Source organism: Balaenoptera acutorostrata, chromosome 16 (assembly GCF_949987535.1).
Source record: "Balaenoptera acutorostrata chromosome 16, mBalAcu1.1, whole genome shotgun sequence".
NCBI classification, from domain to species: domain Eukaryota; kingdom Metazoa; phylum Chordata; class Mammalia; order Artiodactyla; family Balaenopteridae; genus Balaenoptera; species Balaenoptera acutorostrata.
The window spans coordinates 50272676-50283323 of NC_080079.1; the positions used below are offsets into that span (position 1 = coordinate 50272676).

A 10648-nucleotide genomic window follows, 5' to 3' on the forward strand; every position below is an offset into this window, starting at 1 on the left:
TAACGTTAATTCTTCTATTCCATGAGAACAGGATATCTTTCCATTTATTTGTGTCTTTTTCAATTTCTTCATCAATGTCTTGAAGTTTTCCAAGTGCATGTCTTTCACGTCCTTGGTTAAATTTATTCATAAATTTAAATGAATAGGAGTCTGGTGGAGGGACGGGAGCCCCGTGCCCCATCCCCCATTCTCCCCACCTCCTCGACCCCTGCGGGCCACTGGCTGGTGGGGAAGGCGCCCTGACACCCGCGGCTCACTGCGCCTTCTCTCCGCGCCAGGTCGCCAGGCCCCAGGCACTGAAGGGTGTGGACCCCGGACGTCGCTGGGACAGCCCCTCCCCGCTGCTTGCGGCGCTGCCGCTGCTGCCTCCGCCGCTGCTCCTTGGACTCGGGTTCGCGTGTGCCTCACTTCATCCCAGTCCCCGGCGAGCAGTGTTGGGTTTATGTCTTTATATTTGACGAAAACGAGCTGTTGCGCAGCCACTGGTACCTGTATTGGGGAAACATAGCATACAAGCAAGAAGCTTACAGCCTCAGTGGCGAAAAATTTTTCATGTCAGAGACGGAGAACTCTTGCAGTCGTTTATGTCATCCCTTCTTCTCTAGACAGAGGATACCAAAAAGTTGCAATCAAAGATCTCTTCATCTTATTAATAAAGCCGGTAATAAGCCAAAATGTCTGTCATCGTCAACCATAGCGTGTCAGACCAGTTCTATCGCTACAAGATGCCCCGTCTGATTGCTAAGGTTGAGGGCAAAGGAAATGGAATCAAGACAGTTATAGTCAACATGGTTGACATAGCCAAAGTGCTTAATCGGCCTCCAATGTATCCCACCAAATATTTTGGTTGTGAACTGGGAGCACAGACCCAGTTTGATGTTAAGAATGACCGTTACATTGTCAGTGGATCTCATGAGGTGAATAAGCTGCAAGACATGTTGGATGGATTCATTAAAAAATTTGTTCTCTGTCCTGAGTGTGAGAATCCTGAAACAGATCTGCACGTCAATCCAAAGAAACAAACAATAGGTAATTCTTGTAAAACCTGTGGCTATCGAGGCATGCTTGACACACATCATAAACTCTGCACATTCATTCTCAAAAACCCACTTGAGAATAGTGACAGTGGTACAGGAAAGAAAGAGAAGGAAAAGAAAAATAGAAAGGGCAAAGACAAGGAAAATGGCTCCGTGTCCAGCAGTGAGACACCACCCCCCCCACCCCATCAATGAAATCAGTCCTCCGCATGCTGTGGAAGAAGAGGAAGATGATGATTGGGGGGAGGATACAACAGAGGAAGCTCAAAGGCGAAGAATGGATGAAATCAGTGACCATGTGAAAGTTTTAACCCTCAGTGATGATTTGGAAAGGACTGCTGAAGAGCGTGTCAATATCCTGTTTGATTTTGTTAAGAAAAAGAAAGAAGAGGGTGTTATCGACTCATCTGACAAATTGTAGCTGAAGCAGAAAGACTGGATGTAAAAGCCATGGGCCCTCTTGTTTTGACTGAAGTTCTTTTTAATGAGAAAATCAGAACAAATTAAGAAATACAGGCACCATTTCTTACGATTTTGTCACAACAACAAAAAAGCTCAACGGTACCTTTTTCATGGCTTGGAGTGTGTGGTAGCAATGCATCAAGCTCAGCTCAGCTCCAAGATTCCACATATCTTGAAGGAGATGTATGATGCAGACCTTTTGGAGGAAGAAGTCATCATTAGCTGGTCAGAAAAGGCCTCTAAGAAATATGTCTCAAAAGAACTTGCCAAAGAGATTCATGTCAAAGCGGAACCTTTCATAAAATGGTTGAAGGAAGTAGAGGAAGAATCTTCCAATGGTGAAGATGATGATGAAGATGAGAATATTGAGGTGGTGTATTCAAAGACTGCCATTGTACCGAAAGTTGAAGCTCTAAAGTCTGACAACAAGGACGATGACATTGATATTGATGCCATTTAAAGGGGTGGGTGCAGCCCAGCTTAACAGTGTAATGCTGAGAATCTTTCTGCATCATCAGCCAAAAGTGCAACATGTATGTGGCAAAAGCTAAAATGGCTTAACGTCATGCTACACTTTCTACTAAAAATGTATTGCTGTGAGTGGTCTGTATTTAAACCCAACAGGACATCTAGGGAGTCCATACACATATCAGTGAGCAGATGCAGTTTGCTTATTTACAGCATGTTTCTTTTTGAAAATTTAGTGGTGGACACATTCGAATCACATTTATACAGTTATAAAAATAAAGATTTGATTTTGGTCGTTCTTCAGATTTTTGGCTCTGAATGATTTAAGTAAGCTGAAATAATTGGCTCCTTTAAAAAATGTTGCACCATCATTTAATCTGATAGGATTATTGGAGCCTGTTAGATATTGTTAGGTGCTGAGACTATAAAGAGGTCTCAGCAGAACGTGAACATAAACTTATCAATACCTTAATCATTAAGAAATGTACTACTTTTAAAGTCTTATTTCTAGTCCCTCAGATTGGCATGTGGTAATGTACATTCTTCCCATGCCAAGGTGGACTGATAATCAAATGACAGTGCAACACCTTTATCTTACTGAGATGTTAAAATGACCTGAGTGTTCTATAAATAATTTTAAGAACAGGTTTTGAAACTTGAATTGTTTTTTTTCATTTCTTCTATACTTGCCCCAAATTGTAGTCTTTGAAGTCATGTGCATTGCACGTTGGATGAGCCAGGGGAATTATTACATTAACATATAAACATTTTATTATGTGTATGTAGCTCTTGCTTTATACTGAGAGAAAACTGAAACTTTGGGGATTCAAAAATCCTACTGTTTCTACCACATCCAGGTCATCCACAACACGGAGGAAAGTGGCTCCTAATATAATCTTCCCACAGTGCCTCTAAATTACTTGTGGACTTTGGGTGAACTGGATCTGGGTAAGGCTGGCTACTATATGAAGTTTGATGTTTTCTCTGCTTTTCCGGCATGGTATTGACATGGTGTTTTGAAAAGTAATTTACTTTCCAGTAATTTTGAACATACAGACAACTGTGCATACATAAAAACAAGTCTTGTATCTTGATTAAATATATTCCTAAATATTAATGTTGACATTTAAAATGGAATTGTTTTCATAATTTTTTTCAGATTATTTATTGCTAGTGTATACATATAGATAGATTTTCATGAATTGGTACATTTCTCTTTTTTTGAATTTTATTTCTTTTTTTATACAGCAGGTTCTTATTAGTCATCCATTCTACACACATCAGTGTATACATGTCAATCCCAATCTCCCAATTCATCACACCACCACCCCCACCCGCTGCTGCTTTCCCCCCCCCCGGTGTCCATACGTTTGTTCTCTACATCTGTGTCTCAATTTCTGCCCTGCAAACCGGTTCATCTGTACCATTTTTCTAGGTTACACATATATGCGTTAATATGCGATATTTGTTTTTCTCTTTCTGACTTCATTCTTTATGACAGTCTCTGGATTCATCCATGTCTCTACAAGTGACCCAATTTTGCTCCTTTTTATGGCTGAGTAATATTCCATTGTATATATGTACCACATCTTCTTTATCCATTCGTCTGTCGATGGGCATTTAGGTTGCTTCCATGACCTGGCTATTGTAAAATACTGCTGCAGTGAACATTGGGGTGCATGTGTCTTTTTGAATTATGGTTTTGTCTGGGTATATGCCCAGTAGTGGGATTGCTGGGTCATATGGTAATTCTATTTTTAGTTTTTTAAGGAACCTCCATGCTGTTCTCCATAGTGGCTGTATCAATTTACATTGCCACCAACAGTGCAAGAGGGTTCCCTTTTCTCCACACCCTCTCCAGCATTTGTTATTTGTAGATTTTCTGATGATGCCCATTCAAACTGGTGTGAGGTGATACCTCATTGTAGGTTTGATTTGCATTTCTCTAATAATTAGTGATGTTGAGCAGCTTTTCATGTGCTTCTTGGCCATCTGTATGTTCTCTTTGGAGAAATGTCTATTTAGGTCTTCTGCCCATTTTAGATTGGGATGTTTGTTTTTTTTAATATTGAGCTGCATGAGCTGTTTATATATTTTGTAGATTAATCCTTTGTCCGATGATTCATTTGCAAATATTTTTTCCCATTCTGAGGGTTGTCTTTTCGTCTTGTTTGTAGTTTCCTTTGCTTTGCAAAAGCTTTTAAGTTTCATTAGGTCCCATTTGTTTATTTTTGTTTTTATTTCTATTACTCTGGGAGGTGGATCAAAGAATATCTTGCTGTGATTTATGTCAAAGAGTGTTCTTCCTATGTTTTCCTCTAAGAGTTTTATAGTGTCTGGTCTTACATTTAGGTCTCTAATCCATTTTGAGTTTATTTTTGTGTATGGTGATAGGGAGTATTCTAATTTCATTCTTTTACATGTAGCTGTCCAGTTTTCCCAGCACCACTTATTGAAGAGACTGTCTTTTCTCCATTGTATATCCTTGCCTCCTTTGTCATAGATTAGTTGACCATATGTGCGTGGGTTTATCTCTGGGCTTTCTATCCTGTTCCATTGATCTATATTTCTGTTTTTGTGCCAGTACCATATTGTCTTGACTACTGTAGCTTTGTAGTATAGTCTGAAGTCAGGGAGTCTGATTCCTCCAGCTCTGTTTTTTTCCCTCAAGACTGCTTTGGCTATTTGGGGTCTTTTGTGTCTCCATACAAATTTTAAGATTTTTTGTTCTATTTCAGTAAAAAATGCCATTGGTAATTTGATAGGGATTGCATTGAATCTGTAGACTGCTTTGTGTAGTATAGTCATTTTCACAATATTGATTCTTCCAATCCAAGAACATGGTATATCTCTCCATCTGTTTGCATCATCTTTAATTTCTTTCATCACTGTCTTACAGTTTTCTGCATACAGGTCTTTTGTCTCCCTAGGTAGGTTTATTCCTAGGTATTTTATTCTTTTTGTTGCAGTGGTAAATGGGAGTGTTTGATAGAATTCATCTTAATTTCTCTTTCAGATTTTTCATCATTAGTGTATAGGAATGCAAGAGATTTCTGTGCATTAATTTTGTATCCTGCAACTTTACCAAATTCATTGATTAGCTCTAGTAGTTTTCTGGTGGCATCTTTAGGATTCTCTATGTACAGCATCATGTCATCTGCAAACAGTGACAGTTTTACTTCTTCTTTTCCAATTTGTATTCCTTTTATTTCTTTTTCTTCTCTGATTGCCGTGGCTAGGACTTCCAAAACTATGTTGAATAATAGTGGTGAGAGTGGACATCTTTGTCTTGTTCCTCATCTTAGAGGAAATGCTTTCAGTTTTTCACCGTTAAGAACGATGTTTGCTGTGGGTTTGTCATATATGGCCTTTATTATGTTGAGGTAGGTTCCCTCTGTGCCCACTTTCTGGAGAGTTTTTATCATAAATGGGTGTTGAATTTTGTCAAAAGCTCTTTCTGCATCTATTGAGATGATCATATGGTTTTTCTTCTTAATTTGTTAGTATAGTGTATCACATTGATTGATTTGCATATATTGAAAAATCCTTGCATCCCTGGGATAAATCCCACTTGATCATGGTGTATGATCCTTCTAATGTGTTGTTGGATTCTGTTTGCTAGTATTTTGTTGAGGATTTTTGCATCTATATTCACCAGTGATATTGGTCTGTAATTTTCTTTTTTTGTAGTATCTTTGTCTGGTTTTGGAATCAGGGTGATGGTGGCCTCATAGAATGAGTTTGGGAGTGTTCCTTCCTCTGCAATTTCTTGGGAAGAGTTTGAGAAGGATGGGTGTTAGCGCTTCTCTAAATGTTTGATAGAATTCACATGTGAAGCCATCTGGTCCTGGACTTTTGTTTGTTGGAAGATTTTTTTTTTTTTAAATGATATTCTTGTCTGCTTACATTCTTTTTATGTATGTATGTATGTATGTATGTATGTATGTATGTATGTATGTATGGCTGTGTTGGGTCTTCGTTTCTGTGCGAGGGCTTTCTCTAGTTGTGGCAAGCGGGGGCCACTCTTCATCGCGGTGCGTGGGCCTCTCACTATCGCGGCCTCTCGTTGCCGCGCACAGGCTCCAGACGCGCAGGCTCAGTAATTGTGGCTCACGGGCCGAGTTGCTCCGCAGCATGTGGGATCTTCCCAGACCAGGGCTCGAACCCGCATTCTCTGCATTGGCAGGCAGATTCTCAACCACTGCGCCACCAGGGAAGCCCTGTTTGTTGGAAGATTTTTAATCACAGTTTCAATTTCGTTACTTGTGATTTGTCTGTTCATATTTTCTATTTCTTCCGGGTTCAGTCTTGGAAGGTTATACCTTTCTAAGAATTTGTCCGTTTCTTCCAGGTTGTCCATTTTTTTGGCATAGAGTTGCGTGTAGTAGTCTCTTAGGATGCTTTGTATTTCTGCAGTGTCTATTGTAACTTCTCCTTTTTCATTTCTAATTTTACTGATTTGAGTCCTCTCCCTCTTTTTCTTGATGAGTCTGGCTAATGGTTTATCAATTTTGTTTATCTTCTCAAAGAACCAGCTTTCAGTTTTATTGATCTTTGCTATTGTTTTCTTTGTTTCTATTTCATTTATTTCTGCTCTGATCTTTATGATTTCTTTCCTTCTGCTAACTTTGGGTTTTGTTTGCTCTTCCTTCTCTAGTTCCTTTAGGTGTAAGTGTAGGTTGTTTATTTGATATTTTTCTTGTTTCTTAAGGTAGGCTTGCTTGTATTGCTATAAACTTCCATCTTAGAACTGCTTTTGCTGCATCCCATAGGTTTTGGATTGTCGTGTTTTCATTATCATTTGTCTCTAGGTATCTGTTGATTTCCTCTTTGATTTCTTCAGTGATCTCTCGGTCATTTAGTAACGTATTGTTTAGTCTCCATGTGTTTGGGTTTTTTATGGTTTTTTCCCTGTAATTGATTTGTAATCTCATAGCATTGTGGTCAGAAAAGATGCTTGATATGATTCCAATTTTCTTAAATTTACTGAGGCTTGATTCGTGACCCAAGATGTGATCTATCCTGGAGAATGTTCCGTGCGCACTTGAGAAGAACGTGTAATCAGCTGTTTTTGGATGGAATGTCCTGTAATTATCAATTAAATCTATCTGGTCTATTGTGTCATTTAAAGCTTGTGTTTCCTTATTAATTTTCTGTTTGGATGATCTGTCCATTGGTGTAAGTGAGGTGTTAAAGTTCCCCAGTATTATTGTGTTACTGTCGATTTCCTCTTTTATAGCTGTTAGCAGTTGCCTTATGTATTGAGTTGGTCCTACGTTGGGTGCATATATATTTATAATTGTTATATCTTCTTGGATTGATCCCTTGATCATTATGTAGTGTCCTTCCTTGTCTCTTGTAACATTCTTTATTTTAAAGTCTATTTTGTCTGATATGAGAATTGCTACTCCAGCTTTCTTTTGATTTCCATTTGCATGGAATATCTTTTTCCATCCCCTCACTTTCAGTCTGTATGTGTCCCTAGGTCTGAAGTGGGTCTCTTGTAGACAGCATATATATGGGTCTTGTTTTTGCAAGCCTGTGTCTTTTGGTTGGAGCATTTGATCCACTTACGTTTAAGGTCATTATCCATATGTATGTTCCTATTACCATTTTCTTAATTGTTATGGGTTTGTTTTTCTAGGTCCTTTTCATCTCTTGTGTTCCCAACTTAGAGAAGTTCCTTTAGCGTTTGTTGTAGAACTGGTTTGGTGGTGGTGAATTATCTTAGCTTTTGCTTGCCTGTAAAGCTTTTGATTTCTCCATCGAATCTGAATGATATCCTTGCCAGGTAGAGTAATCTTTGTTGTAGGTTCTTCCCTTTCATCACTTTACATATGTCATGCCACTCCCTTCTGGCTTGTAGCATTTCTGCTAAGAAATCAGCTGTTAACCTTATGGGAGTTCCCTTGTATGTTGCCGTTTTTCCCTTGTTGATTTCAATAATTTTTCTTTGTCTTTAATTTTTGTCAATTTGATTACTATGTGTCTCGGCATGTTTCTCCTTGGGTTTATCCTGCCTGGGACTCTGCACTTCCTGGACTTGATTAACTATTTCCTTTCCCATGTTAGGGAAGTTTTCAACTATAATCTCTTCAAATATTTTCTCTGGTCCTTTCTCTCTCTCTTCTCCTTCTGGGACCCCTATAATGCGAATGTTGTTGCATTTAATGTTGTCCCAGAGGTCTCTTAGGCTGTCTTCATTTCTTTTCATTCTTTTTTCTTTATTCTGTTCTGCAGCAGTGAATTCCACCATTCTGTCTTCCAGGTCACTTATCCGTTCTTCTGCCTCAGTTATTCTGCTATTGATTCCTTCTAGTGTAATTTTCATTTCAGTTACTGTGTTGTTCATCTCTGTTCTTTAATTCTTCTAGATCTTTGTTAAACACTTCTTGCATCTTCTCGATCTTTGCCTCCATTCCTTTTCCAAGGTCCTGGACCATCTTCACTATCATTATTCTGAATTCTTTTTCTGGAAGGTTGCCTATCTCCACTTCATTTAGTTGTTTTTCTGGGGTTTTATCTTGTTCCTTCATCTGGTACATAGTCTTCTGCCTTTTCATCTTGTCTATCTTTCTGTGAATGTGGTTTTTGGTCCACAGGCTGCAGGATTGTAGTTCTTGCTTCTGCTGTCTGCCCTCTGGTGGATGAGGCTATCTAAGGGGCTTGTGCAAGTTTCCTGATGGGAGGGACTGGTGGTAGGTAGAGCTGAGTGTTGCTCTGGTGGGCAGAGCTCAGTATAACTTTAATCTGCTTGTCTGCTGATGGGTGGGGCTGGGTTCCCTCTCTGTTGGTTGTCTGGCCTGAGGTGACCCAACACTGGAGCCTACCCGGGGTCTTTGGTGGGGCTGATGGCGGACTCTGGGAGGGCTCACAACAAGGAGTACTTCCCAGAACTTTTGCTGCCAGTGTTCTTGTCCTCACGGTGAGCCACAGCCACCCCCCGCCTCTGCAGGAGACCCTCCAACACTAGCAGGTAGGTCTGGTTCAGTCTCCTACGGGGTCACTCCTCCTTCCCCTGGGTCCTGATGAGCACACTACTTTGTGTGTACCCTCCAAGAGTGGAGTCTTTGTTTCCCCCAGTCCTGTCGAAGCCCTGCAATCAAATCCCAGTAGCCTTCAAAGTCTGATTCTCTAGGAATTCCTCCCGTTGCCAGACCCCCAGGTTGGGAAGCCTGACGTGGGGTTCAGAACCTTCACTCCAGTGGGTGGACTTCTGTGGTATAAGTGTTCTCCAGTTTGTGAGTCACCCACCCAGCAGTTACGGGATTTGATTTTATTGTGATTGCCCCCCTCCTATCGTCTCATTGTGGTTTCTCTTTTGTCTTTGGATGTGGGGTATCTTTTCTGGTGAGTTCCAGTGTCTTCCTGTTGATGATTGTTCAGCAGTTAGTTGTGATTCCGCTGCTCTCGCAAGAGGAAGTGAGAGCACATCCTTCTACTCTGCCATCTTGAACCAATCCTAGATTGCTAGTTCTTACAGATCTTGGGATTTGTTAGCCTCTGCAGTTGCATGAGCCAGTCAGCCAATTCCTTATAATGAATCAATCTCACGTAAGTCCTGTTAGCTGTTTTCCTTCAGTTTTGGTCAGTAATCCTTTTCTTGGCTAGTTTGCTGATGTTTTTCATCTAAGATATGCCACAAGATTGATGGCTTCAAACCTTCAACTTCAGCTTTCCTTCTCTTGCAAGTTAGGATTGGGCTTAGGTCAACTCCCAACCAAGCTTCTTTTTTTATTGCTACCATTTAAAGGTTAGTTCTAATCCAGGAGCCTGTCAATTTGATCATGAATTGGATCATTTTTGAGGGGAGTGGTTTGGTTCCAATGGGTCGTGGAGCTCCCTAAAGTCGGCCACGTCAGACTCTGAGCCTGATATTTTTCCTATAATTTTGCTGAATTAGTTGACTAGCTCAAATAATTTTTTATTGATAAAGGAAGTTTTATATATAAGATGATGTGGTCTGTGTTCTGTGCATAGACACAGTTTTAATTTTTCCATTGACACATGGGTGCCTCTTACTTGTTTCCTCAAGATTGGGTAGAACCTGTAGTACACTATTAAGTAACAGTGGTGAAGGCCAGCTTCCTGGCCTTGTTCCTGATTTCAAGAATAAATCTTTAACTTGAGCATGATGTTTCCTGTGGCTTTGTATACTACTCTTTTCCACATTGAAGAAATTTCCTTTTATTCCTACTTTCTTGAGTGTTTGTATCATGAAATAGCACTGGATTTTGACTATAGCTTTTTCTGTAATAACTGATATGATTATGTGTTTTTACTTCACACCTTTATTGTGGTTTAATACATTGCTTAGTTTTAGTGTTGAACAACCTGACATTTCTGGTGTAGAGACATTTGCTTGTGGCATCATCCGTTTAATGTTCAGTTGGTTTCATGTTGCTCTTATTTTGTGGAGGATTATTACATTCCTATTTATAAGGTATACTGATGTCGTTTTCTTTTTTATGATGTATTTGTGTGATTTTTATTCATTTGGCTTGGTGTTAGTGGTTTGGAGGGTTAGCATTAGGGCTGAGACTGGTCTGGGGGCTGGGGTGGGTTATGGTTTATGTTTGCCATTGTGATCTAACTTTTATGGTTATGACTTATTTATGCATATGGTTAATTAATATGCATTATGGTTTGATTATGGTTATGGTTTTATTGGTTAAGGTTTA

At 39.7% G+C, this 10648-nt stretch overlaps 1 pseudogene; it reads left to right on the top strand.

Annotated features, from left to right (window-relative positions):
* LOC103001474 (eukaryotic translation initiation factor 5-like) overlaps positions 1 to 2218 on the top strand; it is a 50171-nt pseudogene extending 47953 nt beyond the window's left edge.
* Positions 2219 to 10648: the final 8430 nt, after the last annotated feature.